This window comes from Tursiops truncatus, chromosome 3 (genome assembly GCF_011762595.2).
Source record: "Tursiops truncatus isolate mTurTru1 chromosome 3, mTurTru1.mat.Y, whole genome shotgun sequence".
Lineage (NCBI taxonomy): Eukaryota > Metazoa > Chordata > Mammalia > Artiodactyla > Delphinidae > Tursiops > Tursiops truncatus.
The window spans coordinates 123425438-123448177 of NC_047036.1; the positions used below are offsets into that span (position 1 = coordinate 123425438).

At 39.8% G+C, this 22740-nt stretch overlaps 1 protein-coding gene across 2 annotated transcripts in view; it reads right to left on the reverse strand.

Annotated features, from left to right (window-relative positions):
• DPYSL3 (dihydropyrimidinase like 3) overlaps positions 1-22740 on the reverse strand; it is a 114666-nt gene that overhangs the window by 90334 nt on the left and 1592 nt on the right. The gene's annotated exons all lie outside the window — the stretch shown is intronic.

Genomic DNA, 22740 nt, shown 5'->3' on the forward strand with positions numbered 1-22740 from the left:
AGAGGCTCCCAGCGTTTGTGGTCCTGCACATGCTCTGTACAGCTCTGCATTATTTGGCCCTGGCCAACCTCTCCGACACTGACTTCTGCCCAGTTTATGCCACCACCATCTATAAGATTTCTGGTTCTTAAGTATGCCATACTTTCTCTTTCACAGATCACTGGCCTGGAAACACCCCTTTCCCCCACCCCACCCCATCCCCCCACCAGCACACACAGGCGTACACACCCACCACCAGCACAAATTTCCATCACCATGCATGCACATTTTGCCAGGCTAATACAAATGCACACTGGGGCAACGTGAAGCCTTCCCTATCCCCCAGGTCCCAGTTCAGCCTCCCATCTGTCTCTTAGCCCCTGTGGCCCCTTGTGCAAACACCTGTTGTAACACTGATCACACCGATCACTGATCATACTGCAAGTGTGTTTGTGAACATGACCAACCTCCCTCCCACCACTTCCCAAACTGTTAGAACCTTAAAGGCAGGAACTCTATTCTATTTTCATCAAGTCAGGTGTGCGTCTTACTCATTTTTGGCTCACAATTATTTGCACAGTATCTGACACCTAACAGGTGACCAATAAACATCTGTGGATTAAATAAATTAATACTTTCACTCTATTTCAGGAGTTCATAAAAGGAAAACCATAGTGCAGATAGGCAGTCATAATAGTTATCATATATTAAGGGTTTATGAAATGTGAGGCATGCTGGGCTTAGGGCTTTACATGAATTAGCTTCTCTGATTTTTTCCAACAACTCTATGATATATATACAATTCCCATGCTCATTTTACAGATGAGGAAACTGAGGCTCAGAGATGTGATTTGCCCAAGTCACAGAGTTAATAAAACATGGTGTAGGGATCTGAACTCTGGTTGTTTCTACTCCACCATCTAAATCCCTAATTACCAGGCTATGTTGCTGAAACTCAAGCTGGCTGCATGTTCCTGAGAGGGCACTCCAGAAGGAAGTTCCAGAGCACTGAGGAGCTGGGTGATAATGCAAATCTTGCTGACTCCGAGAAGGACATTTTATCTTCTCCAAAGAGAGAATGAAAAGAGAGGGAAGTGAAAGCCTAGGGGAGCTTTAGGTTGGGAAAGAGAGGAAGCAGGATGACAAATTAAGTAAACTGAGAATTCCACATCAGAGCAACCGCAGATCCAATCTCAGACAGGCATTTCATCTATTAACACCATTCTGACAACCAGCTAATTAAAGACCTCTGGGGAGAGGGTTCCCATCTTGACTCGTAAGGGCAAGTGCTGAGTTCTGAAGCCTGTTCTCTACATGGGGCTTAGCAAAACCAGCTTCCCAGCTGGCCCAATAATCCCTGAAGCAAGCGTAACACCCAAGTCCCCCAGGAACACAGGCAAAGGCAGCAGATTATTCAGAAAGCAAGCTTAGCACAATAAGAGTAATAAAAGCTTACATTTATTGGGTACTTGCAATCAGTCTCAAGCAATGGAGTGGTTACTTCATTTAATCCTCCAAAAGAATATAATGAGATAGACATCACCCCATTTTACAGGCAGGGGACCAAGGGGCAGCAATCGTGTCTGTTACTTTTCTACTGTTTCTCAGCCCCAAGTTCATCCTTCCACATTCTATACACACTAATCTCTACGTGGCTGGAACTCTGCAAACTACATCACCCAGGGCCCTTAACCAGCTAGTTTCCTATTCAGCAAATAGGAGGCAGACAATGGAGAAGAGAAAGCCAAAGAAGGGGAAACAGACCCTTTCGTGCTTCCCTGTTCCTGTAGCTGCAGTCACCTCCAGCCTCCAGCTTCTCTCCACGCTTCCACTCCCAGTTTTTCCTTGTTTGTTTAGATGTTTTCATTGAAGTACAGTTGGTTTACAATGTTTCAAGTGTACAGCAAAGTGATTCAGTTATACATATATATATATTCTTTTTCAGATTCTTTTCCATTGTAAGTTATTACAAGATATTGAATACAGTTCCCTGTGCTATGCAGTAGGTCCTTATTGTTTATTTTATATATAGTAGTGTGTTTTGCCACTCCTTCTCATGGGCAGCAGGGGCAGCCAGGTGGAGCTCTCTCCTCAGAACTCTGAGTGCCAACCCTGCAGGGCAGCCCCTCTGAGCACCGCATTCTGGGAGCCTCTTTGTTCCCTCAGCCTTGGGTGGTTGGTATTTCCTCTAGTTATCTCTAAATTCACTGCTAAGTTCCTTTTTGCTCTGGGAGCTCCCAACACGTGTACACTCAATTCTCTGAATTAAATCCTTCTTTAAATCCGAAGTACCTATTATGGTGTCTATTTTTATGACTGAGGCTGGACTGATACAAAGATGTTGACTATCTGTCCAATATCACACAGCTTGTAAGCAGCACACTGATCAGGAAGCCCAGGTTCTCCATAGAAGTTTAAATAGGCAGCTTTATCTGCCCTGCGGAGCTAGGGCCATAGCAGACAATCGATACAAATGTGTTAAAATGAATCCATTTCTTAGTGTCATGGCGTAATTATATTTTCATTAATAACAATTACGTGTATAATGCTTTAGAGTTTGGAAGGGATTTCATAGCCATCACTTCCTATGATTCAGGAAAGAAATATATTATAGTTAAAGGTATAACCTCTGGAGTAAGATAGAGAGCAGTTTAATCTTGGTTCTGCCATATAATAGCTGTGTGATCTCTGGAAAGTTACTGAACCTTGTTCTGAAACTTAGTTTTGTTATCTATGAAATATGGTTACTCAAACTATGCACCACATGTGATTGTTGTGATCATTTCATGTCATATAATATATAAATATATATATAAAACATGTCAAGGACTGTGTAGGGTCTGAGACTTTATCCTGCTTACAGCCTAACAAGTTAGCTTGTTAGTATTTCCCCCAGGCTGGCAGAAGACAGGAGACTCCTGGGTCAGAGACAAACAATGTTATTACTCAGGACAAAAGCATTAGCCAGTTTCATGTTGGTTTTCAGGGATTGCTCACGCCTCCCAAGTCTCATAAGGATGAAGACTACTCTTTGTCTGGGGGAAACGTTACCTCATCTCTCAAGCTCGCTCCTTGAAAACATAGCCATGAGAAATGATCCAAGAGCCTTCAGAGCCTTGCATTTGGGGGGCAACCAGCAAGAACATGCAGCAATACTAAAAGTCCATGCTGGGGCTTCCCTGGTGGCGCAGTGGTTGAGAGTCCGCCTGCCGATGCAGGGCACGCGGGTTCGTGCCTCGGTCTGGGAAGATCCCACATGCCGCGGAGCGGCTGGGCCCATGAGCCATGGCCGCTGAGCCTGCGCGTCCGGAGCCTGTGCTCCGCAACGGGAGAGGCCACAACAGTGAGAGGCCCGCGTACCGCACAAAAAACAAACCAAAAAAAACCCAGTCATGAAGGAATACTTGCCCCAATTTAGAGTTGAGGAAAGTGGCTCAGAGACATGAAATGACTTGCTCAGTGGTGATACCCTTTGGGGAAGTGCTGGTTATGCGTCCAAAAATCAGAAGTCAAGACACCCAAATCCCACCCCCATTCCTCTCCAGCACAATGCCCATTGGTAAGGACAGGTGTCAAATACCATCAGTCCAGGACTGGCTAGATAGTCTGTGGGGCTCAGTGCCCCTATTTCTAGAATTCTCGAACTTTAGAAGCAGAGGGGACCTAAATATAATCTATTCTGCAGGTCCCCAGCTGTGTTTACCAGAGACCTAGTAGAGACACTGAGCTCCCTCAGAGGCCACCAAGAGTGGACGTGGGACACAGGAAAGGAAGGTTGGGGAAAGCCTCCATCCAAGCAGCTCCACTTTTACTGGGGTTATAGATAAGATTACTTTCGATTTTTTTTTTTTTTAAAGGAGATGTATGCTCCTAGGAAATCTCAAATTTAACTCAACTAAAATTTGATTTTAAAAGTAGAGAAACTAAGGCCCAGAAAGGCCAAGCGATTTGGCCAAATTTACGCAGTAAGTTACAGAACAATGTCTCATCCTCGCTCTCCTGGCTATCAGACAAATGTTCTTTCCATCAGGCTGGGGGTGGCCTCAGATAAGTGCTAAAGCTGTTATATAATGAGATGTGCTTCGAAAAGCAGACGGTACCAATCCACTACCAGAAAGCCATGCACTTTGAATTGCCTGGCCAGACATGACAATGACCTCTCCTACCAGCACATGCAACAGACTGCCTGAAGTCAGACAGCCTGGCGTGACTCTGAGACACTGCATAATGAGCTAGCTGATGTTCCTTTATTCACGATTTCATTCAAATATTTAATGAGGGTTTATTATATACCAGGGACTGTGCTCACTGCCAGGAGTACAACTGTGAAAAATAAATTTTGATTAAGTTACTGAAACGTTCTTACTCATTCATTCAAAACTATGTACTGAGCACCAACCATGAGTTAACCACTGTGTGAGGGCACTGCCCTCAATGGGTTCCAGGCTAGAGGGAAAGAGGTAAATGAGAACTTATAATACAGAATAATAAGTATCAAACAGAGGTGCGTTGGTGAGTACCTAGGTGCACCCCACCTGGCTTTGAGGGCCCAGAGAAAAGTCCTGGAAACACTCAAGATGAAGCTGAGATCTGAAGGAGAGGGAGTGACAGTAGCCCAGCTACCTCATCTGTAAAATGGGAAGAAGAATAATATCTTCCCCTCAGGGATGCTGTGAAGGTCCAAAGAGATATTCATGTGAAGCGTCCAGCCTGGCACACAGGGATGGCATTACATGTTACTTCTCTCCCTATCTTCATACACACAGGAGCTGACCAGGGCCTTCTGTCCGTCTGTCTGTGGCTGATGAACAAGGAAGTCAGCAGCCCACATAGGAAGAAATCTGGCTCCAGCTTCCTTAGCATCAGGGTCCAAACAAATAACCAGGCCCAGACACTGGCCTTGGAAAGGAGCCTGCACGGCTGGCCACTTCATTCAGGAATCTCACCCTGTGGCAAAGACTGTACCAAACACAGTTTTCCTCCTGAAGTGGCTTCCTCCCCCCTACCACCACCCGGCACCAAGTGATTTATGTCCCATTGAGGACCTTTTCCCCTTCATAGCCCATCTGGCCTTCCTGCCTCAGCCTGCAGGGAGGGTGTAATCCTGTGTTTGCAGCTTTACAGATGGTTTCTATGGAAATTATGACAATATTACAGTTATTGTGGAGCCACGTCACTGCTAATTGAATGAGGAGACGGGACTTGAAAGGGGAAATGTGGAATTAAATATCAACAACCTAAGTCCTTAGCAACAATGACTAGTTTTTCCTAATGTGGTTCCTACCCACAGTAACAAACAATAACAAACTAGTATTTTTCTTGTATTAACAATGTGAAGAAGGGTTATTTCTCAAATCCCTTCTGGAGATTACACAGAGAAGATAAAAATCAGGCCCCAAGCCAGTGCTTACTGGCAATAGTCAGAAATGAGAATCTCACTTATATGTGGAATCCTAAAAAAAAAACAAAAAAAAACAAAAGTGCAATTCATAGATACAGAGAAACTGGCGGCTGTGGCCAGAGGCAGGGGAGGGCAAATGGGTCGAAGGGGTCAAAAGGTACAAACCTCCAGTTACACAATCAGTCAGTCACAGGATGTAATGGACAGCATGGGGACTACAGTTAATACTACTATATTGTATATTTGAAAGTTGCTATGACAGTAGATCTTCAAAGTTCTCATCACAAGAAAAAAAAATCTGATAAAAGAAGCAATGAGAGCAAGGTAAAATTTTAGATAGAGGTTAGAGAATTGAGGGGTGTAACTTAAGTAACTGAATACTTCTAATTTCCACCATGTCACACAAGACCAGGCTACAACTGCATAGGATTTGGTGTGGTTTGTTAACTGCTTTCTCTAATCATCAGAAGAGCTTTGCAGGGAACCGGGAAATAGAAATGCTTATTTAGGGAAAAGGAGTGGTCAGCACCCATTAATAGTTCCCAAATGTTGAGATGATAAAGCAGCCATAAAACCAGACCTCCACGGAGGGTATCTTGCCAGCACTGTTCTTTACTTTTCTTGTGGCCTGTATTTTCTTCCATGAGAGGTTTAATCTTTTCTTTTTGATCAACTACGTCCTGAGGTGTATTTAAGCAGGATTCTTTTCTTTGAAAGAGAAAATGCAAAGCTCTTATTCAGTTTGAAAAGCAATGCAAGGTCACTGTAAAAAAAAAAAAAAGTGAAAAATGTTCTGATGAAATAGAAGAAAATGTAAGTTAATCCACTATCCCACTGCTAAGATTTTGTTAAATTTCTGTTTACTTTTTTATTGTGGCTGAGAGTGTGGTTTTGGGGATTCAGACAGAATTCTGGCTTTGCAAACTGAGCTCACGCAGGTTACCGAACCTCTGTAAATCTATTTTCCTACTCAAGTTGTTGATGGTGACTTCCTTCAGAGAGTGGAGGGACTAACCCAGGAACACCTTCTCACGCCTCTATGCTTCCACAGCATTGTTTTTAATGGCTCTATAGTGTTCAGTCCTATGAATAGGCCATAAGTTATTTACAATGTCCTGCTATTGAGTCAGGTGTTCTCTATTTTTAATATTAAAATAAAAAGCGATTTCCTATAAATAATCTCTAGTCCTTCCTTTGCTTCCTATGTAGTATTCAGCAGAGGGGTTCAATTCACCTAGCTTACAGCAAATACACTGAGCACATGTGACTGTGGTGAACATGAAGGAAGAGCAGCCAGGAGTGAGTGGCGGGTCCTGCCCTCACAGAGCTGAGCTAGTGTGCAGAGTGGAAAGAGCGCTGGGTGGGGAGATAGGAAACTTGGGTCTTAGCTCCACCCTCCCAACCCCCTTCTCGTAAGTGTGTAACTTGGGTATGTGACCTAATCTCTTTTTTCTCATTTGTAAAATCGATGTAATTAGAGAACTTCCCTCCAAGGTTTTTGTGAACAGAATTAAACTAATAAACGTAAAATGCTTTAAAAAGTGCCCGGCACAGCGCCATTTACAACAGCCAAAAAAGCAGAAATGACCCAAATGTCCATTCGCTGGTGGACAGAAAAACCGAATGTAATAATATCCACACAATGGAATATCATCCTGCCACAGAAAAGAATAAAGTACTGATGGGTGCCACAACATGGACGAACCCTGAAAACATCATGCTCAGTGAAAGAAGCCAGACATAAAGGAGCTTCCTAGTATATTTTTCCATTTATATGAAATGGCCATTACAGGCAAATCTAGAGAGACAGAAAACAGATTAGTGGTTGCCAAGGGCTGGAGGGAGGGGGGCATGGGGACCAACTGCTTAATGGGTGGAGAGCTTCCTCTTGGGGTGATGGAAAACTTCTGCAACTAGATAGTGGTCATGACTATACAACATTGTAAATGGACTTACTATCACTGAAATGTACTTTAAAAGGGTCAAAAATGATAAATTTTGTTATGCATATTTTACTACTGTTTAAAAAAACAGTGCCTGGCCTGTAATAAGCACTCAATAAATTTTCTTTTTCATCTTTATTCCCATCTTGAGCTCTCAGTTTTCCTATTTCTAAAGTGAAAGAGACAAAATGGTCTTCGAAACGGCTTCTAGCTCTGAGATTCTCCAGTCTAGTTGGAAAAATCTGTCTTGTGATAGAGAACTCTTTTCGTGAATATCCATTTCCTCCCCTCCCCCCACCCCCGACCTGATGCAGGCCCAGCTGCCTGCTTCTGAGCGCTCATTTTTTGAAGCTGCCATCACCTCTTCCAAATGAACCCTTCAAGTACCTGACAGATCCCCGATTGCTGGTGACCCGGAAGAGGCTCATAGTGGACTCTCAGTAAATATCTGTTGGACCCACGAATGGTTGAGAGAATCAGGGAAGGAAACAGTGAGTAGATAGCCACTGACACTGCCTGCAGGCCTCAAGGGGAGCCAACTGCAGCGGAGCTCCTGACCCCTAAGTCAGGTTTCCTGAATGGTGAGCACATATCTTCCAAGAGGTAATAAACACCGGCCCAAGGATACCCTTTCCCTGAAAATTCCTAATCACCCTTCTACTGGACAAGCCATTATGTCAGCTCTCAAAGCTCCCCATTTTTAATCTGTTGACAAGTCTTAAGAGTAGGAGGGTGGTTCTCTTTCTGCTCAGGTTCAGGTAGGCAGAAGGAAATTAAAAAAAAAAAAAAAAGAGTGAGTGAGCCTAGCCTTCTCCCCGTTCACTTAATACTACCACCTTCTGTTAACATCTCCAGGAGGTCTTTTCCACAGGCCCCTCTCCTCTCTGCAGCTCCAAGCTGTTTCCTGCCCTTGCACCTCTCCTTTTTCGAGCACCCCAGTAAAGCTTGACCTCCTCCTTCCTAACCGTTCAGACTTCCTTTCTTTCTTTCTCGCTGTCGTGTCCAGGTCATCCCGCTCACCCTCTCCCTCTCTCCTGTCTGCTCTTTACAAAGCCTTGTCTCCACTTCATATTTCATTCTCTTAAAATAGCTTACATAGTTCTCCTCTCCATGGTCAGATATGTATTTATTTTTAAGGTCCTCCTCGAATCTCAAACACCCGAAAAGGGGGTCAGGTGTTTCCGAGCCTTTTAGATGATCTCGTGTAGTTCCTATACCTACTTCAAATTTCTACATCTTTTCATATTGACAAGTTGCCATAACTCACTCTGCCATTCCAACATACACTCAAACACACACACACACACACACACACACACACACACACACACACACACACACACACACACACACACACACACACCCCTATGCCCCTTTTCTTATATTCAAGATCAGGGGTTAGCAAACTATTGCTCTTGGGTCAAGTCCAGTGCAACACCTGATGCTGCAAATAAGGTTTTATTGGCACACAGCCACAGCCATTCATTTACATATTGTCTATGGACAGCTTTGCTATACAGAGCTTAGTCGTTGGGACAGATAGCTTATAGCCTGAAAAGCCGAAAATATTTACTATCTGGACCTTTACGGAAAAAGTTTACAAACTCCTATTGTAGACAATTGAGTGACACCTAATCCTTTTATTTGCAGACACTTAGCTGAAAGCAAGCATTGCCAGATACTGTCTTCATTTCAAATCACCTCCACCCACTTCAAACTCCCTGTTCCCCACCTGTAATCTCACTGGCTTCCTGACTCTCCCTTGGTGGTGTGTAGAAGAAAACTGTATCTCTGGAAAGGTTTTCCCTCGCTACCAATTGTGTGACATATCATCATTTATCAACTGTATTATTTTCCTTCTTACTCAGTATCCATTTATCATACAATTTTCCATTTCATTGGCTTTATTTATTTCTATCTAAGTGACAGGATGTAGTCAGAGGAAAACAGCCCTTCCCCAGCCCACTTCCAACTCCCTGTAAACACTGCATCTTTTCTCTATGGTGGACATAGTCTAGCTTCTTGGAAATAAACCAAGTGATTTTGCCCTCAAAAGAGACTGTCATTAATAGTGGTGTGTGGGCTCCAGAGTCCTGCAGACCTGGATCTGAGCTCCACCTCTGCCACGATCCTTTGAATACTATCTGCCCTTAGCAAGTGCCTTTAAATCAGGTCAAGCAACCAGCAAGCCACAGCACCCAATAAAAATAATTATTAGACGAAAGCAAAAATAAACAAATGGGACCAAATCAAACTTACAAGCTTCTGTACAGCAAAAGAAACCACAAACAAAATGAAAAGACAACCTATGGACTGGGAGAAAATATCTGCAAACGATGCAACCAACAAGGGCTTAATTTCCAAAATATACAAACAGCTCACACAACTCAACAACAACAAAACCACCCAATCAAAAAATGGGCAGAAGACCTAAATAGACATTTCTCTAAAGAAGACATACAGATGGCCAACAGGCACATGAAAAGATGCTCAACATCGCTAATAATTAGAGAAATACAAATCAAAACTACAATGAGGTATCACCCCACACCAGTCAGAATGGCCATCATTAAAAAATCTATAAATAATAAATGCTGGAGAGGGTGTGGAGAAAAGGGAACCCTCCTACACTGTTGGTGGGAATGTAAATTGGGGCAGCTACTATGGAAAACAGTATGAAGGTTCCTCAAAAAACTAAAAATAGAGTTGCCATTGATCCCTCAATCCAACTCCTGGGCATATATCTGGACAAAACTATAATTCAAAAAGATACGTGCATCCCAGTGTTCATAACAGCACTATTCACAATAGCCATGACATGGAAACAACCTAAATGTCTATCGACAGAGGAATGGATAAAGAAGATGTGGTACATATATACAATGGACTACTACTCAGCCATCAAAAAGAATGAAATAATGCCATTTGCAGCAACATGGATGGACTAGCAATTATAAGTGAAGTAAGTCAGAAAGAGAAAGACAAATACCATATGACATCACTTACATGTGGAATCTAAATTATGACACAAATGAACTTATCTACCAAACAGAAACAGACTCACAGACATAGAGATCAGATCAGACTTGTGGTTGCCAAGGGGAAGAAGGGGTGGGGGGGGGGGGGAGTTGGACTGGGAGTTTGGGGTTAGCAGATGCAAACTATTACATAGAAAATGGATAAACAACAAGGTCCTACGGTATAGCACAAGGAACTATATTAAATATCCTGTGACAAACCATAATGTAAAATAATATAAAAAAGAATATATATATGTATAACTGAATCATTTTGCTGTACAGCAGAAATTAACACAACACTGTAAATCAACTATTCTTCAAAAAAGTAAATTTAAAAAAAATAATTATTAGGCATTTGGTGCATTTCATGACAACTGTCTTGAGTCCCTCTCTACTTCTTCCTTCCCTTGCTCTATCTCCTGGTCTCTTTCTAGGACCTCCTAGCTTCCAGTATTTTCTGCTTTAGCCACTGAGCTCACCTTTGGACTTGACCAAACTCTGCTTTCCTATTTCGATTCTGAGAGCCCCATCCTCTTACTCTCCAAAAAGTCTCACCAGTAGATATTTTATTCTGGATAATCCTCTTAGCCAAGCCAGTGCTAGGTGCTCGACCCCATTCAGAACTAATTCTTAGCTGCCACCACATACCAGAACAGCAAAGTGGTATACAAAGCAGTTGGACAGTCTAAGAGCTTAAATCCTACTTTGTCCATTTCTAGTTATATGACTACAGGAAGTCAAGTAATCTCTCTGAGATTGTTTCTCTCCCAGAATACGTAGCTATTAATACCTATTTTGTAGAGTTATTGTGAGGGTTAAAGACAGCAGTACCTTGCATAAATTGGTATTCCCTAAGTGGATCTTTGCATTAGAACACACCTTGAACCTCATATTTGTGCCCTAAACTCAAGGAAAAGTAAAATAACAATAGATTTTGGTGGGAACTACTTTGGTAGAGAAAAATTCTATTTTTTCATGGAACTCCTTTTACAACTTTAACTTTCTTCCTGTCTATATTTTTATCTCCAGCTGAGATTTAAAATCTTCTTCTTCCCATGTCTTTTACTTTGTCCCCATTTACCTGGCTTTGTGTCCCCTTAATCTCATCTGCTATTGAGCAATTTGGCCGAGACTGTACCCGTGTTTCTTACAGAACTTACACAAAATACTCTCCTGGCTTTATATGCTGCAGAATCCTGCCGCATGAAGTTTCACATAGGAAACAACCATTCCATACTCAGTGTTCCTGCAGCTGAAAATGACCACACCACAGGTGTCCATTTCTAGGAATTTTCCACTTACAAATGGTAATGAAGTGAATATGCAAAAAGATTTAGCTAGAAGGAGGTCTAGCACTTCCTTATTTGCAGTAGCAAAAGAAGAGAAGGTAAAAATGAAGTCAAAACTGAAAACAAAAATATAAATGTCCAATTAAAAGGCATAAGTGATTAAATATGTGATGCCTCACAGTAGAGTCCTATACTATTATAAGTTATATTTTGGAAAATCTTTGATGCTCTGTAAAGACGCCATAATAACTTAAGTTTCAAAAAACAGTTTAGGGTTTCAGATCCAACATGTAAGGAGCTAAGAAGTTGCCACTCCATCCTGACAGGGAAAATGCTGAGCAAACTAACACACAAACAACTCTTAAGGTAAGGACACAGGGAAAACCACTGCCCCCCAAACTGGAGAAAACAGGTGAATACAGAATCACAACTTACCTGAACAGAAAATCAGAAGCAAACACTACCAAGGGAGCCAGTGCCAAGGTAGGAAAACCTGAACTGGGATTGATGAATTGCTGGAGGCTCAGCTTGGGCAACTCTGAGAGTTAAAAACTTCAGGGGACCCAGTGATCCAGTTAACAGAGAACCCTCACAGTTCTGTGACTGTTACCTCCAAGAGCTTCCCCTGGTCCTCAGAGCCAAAAATCAGAGAAAAATCCCCTGCTGCTTCTGGCAGGGGGAGGAGAAAAAGAACCCTTTTGAAATACACCAGAGCGTTCTGTTCTTAACAAGGCCTGCCTTCAGAAGTAACTAATTTATCAGAGCCTAACCTCCCTGAGGGGGAGGAAGAAATACCCAGCACTAGCCACCTCCAGCCTCCTGTGTGGGAGAAGGAAAATACGCAACTCCAGCCCCCTCCAGCCATCCTGTCCCACCTAATAGGTGGCAGGGAAGGACTGTGAAATTGGTGAAGTTCACAGTTCAGAGGCACAGGTTCACCGAAAGACTGAGACCTAATCATAGCACTACAGAATGCTTCCCCTACATCCACATCTTACCACCACATTAGTAAAGGTCTATTTATTGTAGTTCCTTTTACCCAATACATTGTGTCCAGTTTTCAAAAAAAAATAACAAGGCAGGGACTCCCCTGCCAGTGGTCCAGTGGCTAAGGCTCCAGGCTCCCAATGCAGGGGGCCTCAGTTTGATCCCTGGTAAGGGAATTAGATCCCACATGCCACAACTAAGAGTTTGCATGCTGCAACTAAAGATCACGCATGCTGCCACAAAGATCCTGCGTGCCGCAACTAAGACCCCGCACGGCTAAATAAATAAATATTTTTAAATAATAATAATAAATAATGAGGCATACTAAAAGCAAAATAAACAAACCAACAAAAAAATACCCCACAGTTTGAAGAGATTGAATAAGCATTAGAAACAGAGTCATATATGTCAGGAATGTTGGAATTATCAGACAAGGAATTTGGAGGAAGTATGATTAATATGTTAAGGGTGTCAATGAAAAAGGTAGACAACATGCAAGAACAGAGATATAATATAAGCAGAGAGATGGAAATTCTAACAAAGAATCCAAAAAATTGCTAGAGAACAAAAACACTGTAACAGAAATGAAGAATGCCTTTGATGGGCTCTTTAGTAGATTAGATACAACTGAGGAAAACCTGAACTCTGAATGTGAGGTTATAACCACAGAAACTTCCAAAACTGAGGAAAGAGAAAAAAGACTGAAAAAGAAAAAAAAATCAGAAGAGGATATCCAAGAACGTTGGGACAACTACATAAGGTGTAACATGTACATAATGGGAATACCAGAAGGAGAAGAAAGAAACAGAAGCAATATTTAAAGCAATAATGACTGAGAATTTCCCCCAAATTAATGTCAAGACACCAAACCACAGATCCAGGAAACTCACAGAATGGTAAGCCAAAAAAACAAAGCAAACAAATGAAAAAACTACACCTAGGCATATCATATTCAAATTTCATTAAATCAGAGATAAAAAAAATCTTGAAAGAAGCCAGAGGGGGTAAAAACACCTTACCTACAGAGGAGCAAAGATAAGTACTGCACCTGACTTCTCAGAAATGATGCAAGCAAGAAGAGAATGGAGTAAAATACTTAAAGTACTGAGAGAGAAAAAAAACAGACTAGAAATCTGAACTTGCAAAATATCCTTCAAAAGTGAAGAAGTAAAGGCTTTCTCAGACAAACGAAAATTGAGGGAATGTGTCGGCAATAGATCTGCCTTGTAAGAAATGTTCAGAGAAGTTCTTTGAAGAGGAGGAAAATGGTATAGCTCAGAAATTTGGATCTACATAAAGACAGGAAGAGCACAGGAGAAGGAACAAGTGAAGACAAAATAAAATTTTTTATTGTTAATTGATCTAATATGTAACAATTTGTTCAAAATAATAATAGCAAAAATGTATTCCATTATTTATTTATTTATGCTTATATATAAGTGAAATGAATATCAGCAATGACACAAGGAACAGGTGGGAAGAAATGAGACTATTTGGTTACTATATGGTACTTGTACTACCTGTGAAGCAGCACAGTGTTATTTGAAAAGTAGACTTGGGTTAGTTGTAAATGGATATTGCAAACTCTAGTGCAACCAATAAGAAAAGTAAAAAAGAAGTATAACTGATAGGCGAAGAAAACAGAGAAAATGAAGTCACATAAAATGCTCAATTAAAATCATAAAAGGCAAAAAAAGAATGGAAGACAAAAATAAGAACAAGGACAACAAGTAGAAAACACTAACAAATACAGTAAATATTAACCCAACTATATCAATAATCATTTTGAATGTGAATGGTCTAAATGCGCCAATTAAAAGACAGATGGTCAGAGCTGATCAAAAAACACAACCCAGCTATACGTTGTCTACAAGAAATCAACTTTAGATATAAAGACACATATAAACTAAAAGTAGATGAATGGAGAAAAACATACCATGCTAATACTAATTAAAAGCAAGCAGGAGTAGCTGTATTAATTTCAGAGCAGACTTCAAGTTGGAAAGTTATCAGGTATAAAGAAGGGCATTACATAATGATAAAGGGGTCAATGCTAAAGGAAGGCATAACAATTCTTAATGTATACATGCCTAAAAACAGAGCATCAAAGTATGTGAGGCAAAATCTGATAGAATTGCCAGGAGAAATAGATAAATCCACTGCTAGACTTAGAGATTTTAACCCCCCTCTATCCAAAATGGACAAATCCAGCAGGCAGAAAATCAATAAAGACATGGTTGAACTCAACAGGACTATCAATAAACTAGATATAACTGATAGCCACAGACTATTTCGTCCAACAACAGCAGACTATACATTCTTCTCAAGCTCACACAGAATATTCACCAAGATATACCACATTCTGGGCTATAAAACATACTTTAACAAATTTAAGAGAATAGAAATCATATAATATTTATTCTCAGACCACAATAGAATTAAACTAGAAATCAATAAGAGAAAGATAGCTGGAAAATCCCCCAAATAATTGGAGATTAAACAACACCCTTCTAAGTAACACACGGGTCAAAGCAGAAATCTCAAAAGGAATTTTAAAATGTTTTGAGCTAAATAAAAGTGAAAATACAACATATCAAAATCCGTGGGACGCAATTAAAGCACTGCTTAGAGGGAAATTTATAACACTGAATGCATATATTAGAAAAGAAGAAAGATCTAAAATAAATAGTGTAAGCTTCCATCTTAAGAAACTAGAAAAGAAAGACAAATTAGATCCAAAGTAAGGAGGAGAAAAGAAAGAATAAAATTAGAACATAAATCAAAAAAAACAGCAGTAGAGAAAATTAAACGAAAAGCTGATTTTTCAAAAAGATCAATAAAATTGATAAGCATCTATGCAGGATAATTAAGGAAAAAAGAGAAGACATAAATTACTTATATCAAAAATAAAAGAGGGGACATCACTATAGATCCCATGTACACTAAAAGGATAATAAGGGAATATTATGAAATACTCTACACCCATAATTTTTATAACCCAGATGAAATGGACTAATTCCTTGAAAGACACAATCCGCTAAAACTCACACAAGAAGGAATGGACAATCTGAACACTTAATGGTGAGAAACTCTAAGGAACTGACATTATCCAACTTCAACACTTACAGTAATCAAGACAGAGTGGTTTTGGCAAATGGATAAAGAAATAGATTAATGGATCAGAATAGAGAACCTAGAAATAGAACCATATAAATACAGGCAACTGATCTTGGACAAAGGAACAAAGGGAATACAATGGAGCAAAGATAGTCTTTTTCAACAAATGGTGCTGGAACAACTGGTCATCCACATGCAACAAAATGAATCTAGGCACAGATCCTATGCCCTTTACAAAATTTAACTCAAAATGGATCACAAACCTAAATGTATCAATAAAATGCAAAATTCTAAACGCCTAGAAAATCAGATACAAGAAAACCTAGATGACCTTGGGTATGACAATGACTTTTTAGATACAACAACAAAGGTACAATCCATGAAAGAAATAATGGGTAAGCTGGACTTGATTAAAATTTTAAAACTTCTGCCCCACAAAAGAAAATGTTAAGAGAATTAGAAGCCACAGACTGGGAGAAAATACTTGCAAGAGGCACATGAGATAAAGGATTCTTATCCAAAAAATACAAAGAACTCTTAAAACAATAAACAATAATAAAATGAACAACCCAATTTAAAAATGGGCAAAAGACCTGAACAGACACCTCACAAGAAGAAGATATACAGATGACAAGTAAGCATATAAAAACGTGTTCAGCGTTGCACGTCATTAGGGAATTGCAAATTAAAGCAACAATGACATACTACTACACACCTATCAGAATGGCGAAAATCCAAAATAGCGATAACACCAAATGCTGGCAAGGATGTGGAGCAAAAGGAATTCTCATTCATTGCTGGTGGGAATACAAAATGGTACAGCTACTTTGGAAGACTTCTTACTTCTTCTACTTTGGATATTTCTTACAAAACTAAACATACTCATCATATGATCCAGCAATCACACTCAACTTACTCAAATGAACTAAAAATTTATGGCCAAGAGAATGGACTTGAGGACACGGGTCGGGGAGGGAGAAGTTGGGGCAAAGTGAGAGTAACATCGACATATATATACTACCGAATGTACAATACTTAGCTGGTGGGAAGCAGCCGCATAGCACAGGGAGATCAGCTCAGTGCTTTGCGACGACCTAGAGGGGTGGGATAGGGAGGGTGGGAGGGAGGGAGACGCAAGAGGGAGGGGATATGGGGATATATGTATGCATATGGCTGATTCACCTGGGTGTATAACAGAAACTAACACAGTATTGCGAAGTAATTATACTCCAATAAAGATCTATTAAAAATAAATAATAAATAGAAAAAAAATTATGTCCACACAAAAAGCTGCAAATGAATGTTTACAGCAGCTTTAAGTCCTAATTGCCAAAACTTGGACACAGCTAAAATGTCCTTCAGTGAATGGATAAATAAACTGTAGTTAATCTAGACAATGGAATATTTAGTGCTAAAAAGAAATGTGCTATCAAGCCATGAAAGGACACAGAAGAAATTTAAATGCACATTACTGAGTAAAAGAAAGCAATTGAAAAGGTTAGATATTATATGATTCCAACTGCATGACATTCTGGAAAAGGCAAAACTATAGAAACAGTAAAGATATTTATAGTCGTCAGGGGTTAGAAGAAAGGGAGGGATGAACAGGCGGAACACAAAGGATTTTTAGGGCAGTGAAAATACTCTGTATGATACTGTACTAATGGACACATGTCACTATACATTTGTCAAAATCCACAGAATGCACAACACCAAGAGTGAACCCTAATGTAAACTATGGACTTTGGGTGAAGAGAATGTGTCAATAGGTCCATCAATTGCAACAAATATACCACTCTGGTAGGGGAAGCTGATAATGGAGGGCGCAGGAGAAATATGGGAAATCTCTGTACTTTCCACCCAATTTTGCAAGGAACCTAAACCTGCTCTCAGAAATAAAGTTTATTAAATGTTTTAAAAAGTGGTAAAAAAGACTGTTTAAAAACAGATAATACCGCATGTTCCCACTTTTATTTTGGAGTAAAGAAAATACACTCCTGTGTTAATGGCAGTTTTCTCTGAGACATTATGACAAAAGGCAGTTTCTGTTTTCCTCACGTGCATCTATTTGGTTCACCTTTGTTCCTCTAACATTAGTTTTTGATTGCTCACCTACATAGCTGGTGCTTAGTAAATGTTTTTGAATCAATGAGAAAAGAGAAAATTAGTGCATGAAGGGAGATCTGGGGACTCCTCATCGTATTTATGGTGACCCTGGTTATCCACACCCCAGTGGCCCAACCCCAGACATATATTTTTAAAGAGTACACTGAGCAGTAGCCATCGCCTGGCCTGCAGCCTCATCACAAGCCTTCAATGGTTTGAAACTTTTCTCTTAGATGTTGGTCCATAAAAGACGACATGTCCCTGAAGAACTCAGGCTGACAGTGAACTCATTAATGACTATTATATTGATATTAGAACCACTGACTGCTATGGCTTTGTTCCAAAGATCATAGACTTAACAAGCACTCACCCAGCTGGGTGGGCAAGATGAGCCACTAGGGTACAAGAAAAAAATATCACGATTTATAGTTATGATGATATCTCTTCTTTTTTAGTTTGTACTTTTTCTTTGTATCTAATAATGTCATAAGATATTAATATATTATTTGTATATGTAATTTATATATATGCACATGTGTGTACATATATGTATATATACACATATATAGAAAGAGAGCATGCTCAAAAAATTTTTGCATAAAGGTACACAATCAGAAAAGTTTATAGACCACTGGTCCAGCCCCTTCATTTTAGAAAGGAGGAAACTAAAACTCAGAGAAAAGGGAGGTAACTTTCCTAAATTGTATAGCTAGCTGGTTAAAGGAAGCTAATGCTTTATCCAGTTGTCTTTTTTTTCTGCCTCATCTCACTGTTTTTTTGATGGTGTTGAACTATTTTTTGAATGCCATGTGAGCCCACATTAAGAATACAGATATATTTTAACATGACATTTTCCTGAAAGTTTAGTTTTTTAAAAGTGCTTACACACCCAAATAGACCTTCTGCCTCCTCTTGCAAAAGAAGGGCTGAACTTGCATTCAAGGATTCCATTCCCCTCGGCCAGATTTCCTCTTCCTAGGAAGCTTTATCCACTGTCTCACAGGAACATTATTTGATTACTGGAAACTTATCATAAAGAGAATCAGCTATAGAAATCACTCACAGAAAAGTATCACAGACCAACCTCTGGCTTCCAAAACATTACTTACAAGAGCCGTCAGCAAAACCTTGTCTCCAGGGCCCATTACTTTGAGGGAACTCTGCCAATCGCAGCACTACTTAGAAGGCACATTTTTTATGTCCCTCAAATGCTTACTGTCAGACTAAACTAAAGTTCTGAATGGTTTCAAACACACCCAAGTTTGGCTAAGTAAATGTACTCCCAGATTCAAGTGTGGCCTGAGGGCCAGGTAAGTAAGAACTTCTTTTCCCAGCCTGAGTGCAAACTTTAGTTTGTCCGAGCAGCCTTGTAAAATTCATTTACACTACAGTGTTTCGATCTGGATGACTAGAGAGGCCTTTATAAGCCTAGAATTCTATTGCCAGCTGTCTTCCTTTGTGAAGGTTAAGGAGGAAGACTTCAATTTCTCTGAATCATTTTGAAAACCATCACCCAGGACAACAAAGACAAATGGTAAAAGGTAAGAGGCACAGCTCATTTGTTTCAAATCCTCTCCTCCTAGACCCCAAAGCCCTGCTGACTTCATAGGGAAAAATCTTGCACAAAAGTGGCCCACGTGAGAAGCGGGGAACTAGAAATGACCCCCAGTTCCCGAAAGGGAGTTATCAATAGACCCACATAATCATAATGTCTTTATTTTGTTTTCACTGGATGACAGAGTCTGCAGAATCATTTGCTCTTGGCAGACTATATATCACAATTCTCCTCCCTTTAGTAATTTCCTCACTGCTAGAAGTGATTTCCTTTCTGCATGCATGGAAACCATCTTGACAAATGGTGAAAAAAATATTTACTTTTCACTTAGAACTGCTTTTTTATGTACTGACTGTCAAAAATCATAAACAAAAAGTTGTGTGGAAGAGTTTGGCAATATGAATGCCTATCATGAGAAAAATGTAAATACATAATTTAATAAGGTGTTTACAAATAGATCCAGAACCACAATAGAAACAGCCAGTGATACCTCAAACCTGGAACACGGCATTTGGAGTATAACTCAGTGACATTTTTTACATTTTTATTCTGCCAAACACTTTTGTTATTTAACCCTTTCATAATTTATTCTTTTATTAACTAAACTCATTTCCTTCAGGTGGGAATTAATAACTAGGTATGCTAGAGACAAAGCATATTTTAATTTTATCATGCTATTTTAAAAACCTCTTTCTATAGCTTCAAAATCAACTTGGAAGAATAAGGATTTTGCAGCAACTGTTCTCAAAGACTGAGCAACTGAGCTCCAAGAATTCTGAATAATGGACTGGCAGGGAGATGGAGAAGGTTTCTAAGGTGTATGTAGTGGGAAGGTCCGTCCTTGCCTTGCATTACAGTAACATGTCCGGAAAAGACACAGATGAAGAGATAGAGATAGAGATGTCAGGCACATAGAAAGTGCTCAAAAAGAGATATTTATTATCAAATCTGCAGATAGTCCAAAACTGGAGTAAGGGATATTGTACTATAGAATTAAGCTTCAAAATTATCATTATAATAGAAAAATAAGCAAAATGGTGATGAATATTACAGAGGGAAAAAATAAAATCCTGCCGTTAAAATATTTTTTTCCTTTTGGTTTTGTTTTAAGTTCAACTGTACCAACATAGTATGTAGATATCCTGGCTTATGTGGAAAAGTTTCTGAAGGCTGCATGACATGTAGTTTATTATGGAGACAACAGTAGGACATGGATTAATGAATTATTACGTGTCATCTTTACTACAGAAACATACGCTGTGTATAAATCACGGGAAGTAACTAGCCTAATGCGTTTTGCCATGGCCACATCCCATCTAGAACACTGTGTTCAGTTCTGGGCACTATATTTTCAAAAGAATATTTACAAAATATAGTATAACCTGAAAAGGAAATCCAAGTGATAAAAGGCTCATACCATGCAGAGCTGAAGAAGCTAGGAATAATAAGGCTAAAAAAGAGAATTTTAGCAAGAATGTGCTAATTGCTCTAAAACATATAAAAGGCAGTAAAAATCAATGAGTAACAGTAACAAACATGTATTGAGCACCATACGCAAAGCAGTCACTGTTATCTGCATTTTGCAAAAGAGAAAAACTAAGGCACAAAGAATAAGTTACACATTTATGGTCACATAATTTGTAAGGGTTGAGCCAGTTTTCATCCCACTAATGCACCCCAGATCTGGGAGAGATCTTAAAGCTATTTCCCAAATATTTCTAACCTCTATCTTACAGGATCCCAGTAAGATTGTACTTTCTCAGTTCTTCAGAAGTTGGACATGGACTGATGATTTGCTCTGGCCCATGAAATATGAGCATAAGTCATGCTCGTGACTTCAGTGTGGGAGTTCAAGAGTCTGTGAGCAATTTACCACATGCTTTTCCCACCATGGATGTGAGGACATGGGACCTCCATCAATCTAGGTCTCTGAGGAGCAATAAGGAACAAAGCGGCCCTGCAGATCCATCACAGACAAGGAGCAGGAGCAAAAAACAGTTATTGTTTGATTAAGCCACCGAGATTTGGGGACTGTTTGTTACTGTGGCATTACCCCACCTTTTCTGACAGATACACAAGCCTACATGCCTAAAATGATTAAGATATCTCAGAATAAGGAAACATAGTTATTCTTATATTTCCAGTGGTCAGAACTAAGAATAGTTTGTAGAAACTGCAGGTGGTAGACTTGGGCTTATTTAATTTTTTTAACATAAAGTCATCCAAAATGGCTTCATGAAGAAGTGAGCTCCCTGAAAATGGCAGTATTTAAACAGAGGCCAGATGATGATTTTGTACCTATGTAGCAAAAGAGATGGGTTCATTAAGGGGGTTTTATCAAAGTTTTATCCAGCACCTCCAACGTGCCAGGCATTTCAGCCACAAAGATAAATCCAAACACCCGATCCCTATCCTCAAGGAGATAATCAAGTTGAGAAGTAGATAACCTCTGCTGTCTCTTCTAACAGTGTGATTCAACCAAATTAGAGATAATAACATGGTCTGGATGAAGCTGACAGCAAACCCAAACTTAGAAATAACCATGTAGCACTAGAAATCCTGGTTGTATTATTATTTTTCAATTACGAGGCAAAAGTACAGGGTTTGCAAAAGGAAGGAAAACGAAAGACTTGTTGGGTTTAAAAGAGGAACATTTTCCCTTTCTCTAGTTACCATTCTTAAATCTTGCAAACCAGGCATATTATCTGGCTTACATCAGGGGTGTTCCAGCAAAGGGAATAGCACTGACTCAGGGCAATTGTTACCGACCTTTTCCATCACCTCTCCCACCCCTTAGAGTCAAGAAGGGAACATTTCAATACTGATCAAAGTCAGACCTGAAGAGAGGCAACAACCTTTCCCTAGGGCCATTCTTCAGTTTAGAAATCAGCCAAACCCTTTCCAAAATATCAGAAGATTTTCCTAGAAGGGTATTTGAGCAAGGCCTAGAGAAATCCCGTATACTAAGGATGATGTGAAAATCACAAACTAAGTAAGTGATTCCAAGGCACAATGACATTGTTCCCCAAAGGCACCTTAAAACAGTACTAATTTCGGTACTTTCTTTCCCACTATTAATACTTAAAGCTTTATTATTTTTAAACTTCCAAAAATCACACAGTGCAGAGAAGTCCTGTCCTTTCACTGGCTCGCTGCATTTTAATGGAAAAACATCTAAAACTTGGGTTAGCATTAACTGTAATAGTTCTCAGGCAAACATTTCCATTTCAGGTTATTATTCATAACAGTATTAGTGCAGTATAATGTATGCAGCTGGATTTTGCAGCCATTATCTAGACAAGGGTGAGGTATCTGATTACTATTGTTCCCCAACTCAAAAGCG